Source organism: Pinus tabuliformis, chromosome 8, assembly GCF_031772625.1.
Source record: "Pinus tabuliformis cultivar Carrire ecotype Pingquan chromosome 8, CPIR1, whole genome shotgun sequence".
Classification (NCBI taxonomy): Eukaryota; Viridiplantae; Streptophyta; class Pinopsida; order Pinales; family Pinaceae; genus Pinus; species Pinus tabuliformis.
The window spans coordinates 1,443,658,721-1,443,662,446 of NC_142294.1; the positions used below are offsets into that span (position 1 = coordinate 1,443,658,721).

The 3,726-nt window shown below is 31.5% G+C and overlaps 1 non-coding gene across 1 annotated transcript; it reads right to left on the bottom strand.

The window, feature by feature from the left end:
- Positions 1 to 2,564: 2,564 nt before the first annotated feature.
- On the bottom strand, positions 2,565 to 2,667 carry LOC149241131 (U6 spliceosomal RNA). The gene has a single exon (XR_016246936.1). It is a non-coding gene; the product is annotated as a U6 spliceosomal RNA (small nuclear RNA).
- Positions 2,668 to 3,726: the final 1,059 nt, after the last annotated feature.

Genomic DNA, 3,726 nt, shown 5'->3' on the forward strand with positions numbered 1-3,726 from the left:
ATATAGAAAGTTCAAGTAGGCTAGGGAATCATCCCTATTTCTAAGGAAAACATGGGAATTCTTTGAAGCAATGTTATAATTATGCCATAGTTCTGCAAAGTTTTCTGGTCAATTGAGCTGATGGGCATTCATCCATCCCTGGGACCAAAATGATGGATGAGTGGGATCAACCACCTCATTCAATGTATTAATATCATTAGAATTTAGGAAGATAACCATCTCACGAGGAAAATAGAAGTGTCCCTACATTCCATCCAGGGATTCATTCCAATCATCATCTTAGCCCCATTTCCAACTTTCCACGCCAGCGTTGCTTCAATCACAAAGAAGGAGGATAACGCAAATTTCCACGCCAACGTTGCTTCAATCACAGAGAAGGAGGATAACACAACTTCCCATATAAACGAGATTTTTGGTATCATGTTGTTAGGAAAACAAATCCATTCCTCCAGGGGGCATGGGTGGATATATTTCTTGTAGACCACAGTTGTCCATGGAATTTGTGTAGAAATCAACCTCCATCTTACTTTTGCAGTCAAGGCCTTTGCGAAAGATGGGATTCTTTTTAAACCTCGTCCACCCCAAATATTTGATAGAGTAATTCTATCCCACCTTACCCATGGAAAAACCCATTCTTCTTTGGATTCAAGCCATAAGAATCTACAACAGACTTTGCATACAATGTTCAATATACCTTTGAGGATCCATGATAGAGACATCTAGAATACTGAGGTAGCTTCTAACTTTATTTTAATAAAAACCATCTTGCTTGCTCTAGACAACCAAGTTAGTCTCTAAATATTCAATATTTGTTCAATCTCTCTAATAAACCAAGCAACTAACCTTTTGTAGTCATTGGGTTTTAAATAGAAACCTAAGTATTTTATGGCATCGTCAAAATTCTTTGATTAAAATGGAAACATATTCTAAATATTCATTAATTCATCCCTGGCTAAAAGGAAAGAGAATATAGTTATAAACATTGACTTGCATTCCTATATCTTTCGAAACAAAGAAAAGAAAAATATTTGTTTCAAAAGGATATAGGCCAAAAGCAGGGAAAATTTTAAGAACCACCCTAAATTTATATGTATAATAAATGGGATAATCCTCATGATACATAGGAAAAATGGGAGGTAATTTTATCAATAATATAATATGTATATATAATTTTTTTGGCGAATCTCTCACCAGATTATATTATCTTGTATAGTGATGGAGAATCTTTCACTGAATTTTAAAATCTTGTAAGATCTTGGCAAATATTTTACTGAATAATAAAACATTGTGAAGTCTTGGCGAATTTTTTGTTAAAGTATGAAACCATATATGATAATAAGAAAACATATTCATTAAACTGTAATATACTAACATACATGTTTGGAAAAAAGAAACATAAGTTTCTCTTCCTACAAACAATGTTGCAAGTTTCCGTGGCCATGTTTGTCAAGGTTCTTACAATACACTCTTTCATATCCTTCTATTAGTTTTGATAATATTCCACAACAAAATTCCTTTAGGTGTTGATATTGACAATGGGTTTTGTCAAGGTAGGAGAGATTAATCTTTCCTCTACAACTTTTGTCAAGCTACCACTTTTTTCAACTTATCAAATTTCTTTCTTATTCCATAGACTCCAACTGCGAGATAAGAAAAAACACATCAAGCTTGTTTACTCCAACACGCCAACAAGTAGCAAGCCCCGACTATATTATATAAGAAAGTATTAGGTATCCTAAAGGATTGAAGGGGATCTAATTGAAAGAAGTGACCATTGTGAGATTCCTTCCAATCAATATATGAATATATAAATGTAGATTTATTATTATTTTAATTGGAAATCTTCAGTTAAATAATAAAATTTAATTACGTCTCTCCCAATCTAAATTGCTATTAGCATAATTCACTAACCTCATAGGTCTCGCATTTTTTAACAGCATTGTAACATGTAGATTAATTTCCCTTTTGGTGAACAATCTCCACCTTTTAAGAAAATATGGTGCAATGGCTCCAACCCCTACAGATCATTAGGACAAACTAAGAATAGCATAGAGGATGAAAGGTTGTACAAACCAGCTTATTTTTCAAACAACTAATCCAACATTAGTACCTAAACTTTTTCATGAAGATATCATATTGAGAATGTTTGCAAAATGGTGAGAAATCTTTTGCGAGGGTGATGCGGAAAGAGTGATAAGGTTTCATTGTTTTGATTCTTTTTTGTTAAATCAGAAAAAGTTAAAAACCAATATTAATGAAGATATCGGTATTTGTACTAAATTTTGTGAAGTGACTAAATGTAGCTTTAACCATTCACCTTAAGATTTTTTTACAATATAATTTCCTAAGTCTATTTAATATCTTCATTATCATAAAAGCCAACCTATATCCATCTTAACTCCACATCTACCACTCTTAGGGGGATGAAATCTATTTATCCCTCTGAGCACTTGGTAGAACCAAAATTAAGATAGATCTAAGATGATAGAATTTCCCCTTTAAATAGTCTATGCTCACATGAATACCATGGTATTACCATGGGTCAATACCATGGGTTATCTTTTTTTAATTTGGACCATTTCTCGATTTGTGCGTGTCATCCTTGCGCAAGGGCCATGCTAATCTTCTCTGTATCGTTCCAATTTTATCGGATGTCTCCGAAGAGACAATACCATGGGTTATCATAAACATGGAGCTTAATTTATAAAAATTAATAATTGATTTTTATTTTAACCAAGTTAAAATGTTTAACATACATCAAATTACAACATCCATTTTTACTCTTGATCCACCAAGCCCCGATCAAATATCTTTTCACTTTATGCTAGTTTTCATATCACGATATTTGATCCCTCTCGGGGCGTAGTAGATCGAGAGTAAAAATGGATCTATGCTGCTTTAATTGATCTATGCTAGTTTAATTCCCTCATTTAAGTAAGCTACATTCGGCATGAATACCATGGGTCAATACAATGTGCCATTTTTATTTTTATTAATACTAATATGAGGGTTAATATTGTTTTTTGCATGGTATTAATAATAATCTAGCCCATGGTATTTGGCCCATAGTATTTTGCCCATAGGTTTCACCCAAATATAACGCATTTTTTGAGTGTCCTTAAATATAAGGTGACTTATAGAGTAAATATATAAAAATGTTTTATTTGTTTACCATACCTCTCGTTTATTTATATTTTTATTAATTTATCATACCTCTTTTACAAATATGGTATTTGGCCCATAGGATTCACTTAAATAAAACCTTTTTTTGAGCCTTCATAAATAGAAAGAGGGTTATGAACTAATTATAAAAACAGGTTTTATTTATTTACCATACGTTTAGTTTATTTTTTTATTTATTTACCATATAAAAGAGGTTTTATTTATTTACCATACGTTTAGTTTATTTTTTTATTTATTTACCATACCTTTTGAGTAAGTATAAAAAGAGGTTTTATTTATTTACCATACCTCCACTTTATTTATATTTTTATTTGTTTACACCCTTGCATATATATAAGTTGACTTATGGAGTAAATATAAAAAATGTTTTATTTATTTACCATACCTCTCATTTATTTATATTTTTATTAATTTACCATGCCTCTTTTATAAATATGGTATTTGGCCCATAGGATTCACTTAAATAAAACCTATTTTTGACAATTAGGGCGAATGGAAGGTTGTAAGTCCTAATTTCAAGGGCTAAATTTACCTTTCTTACCC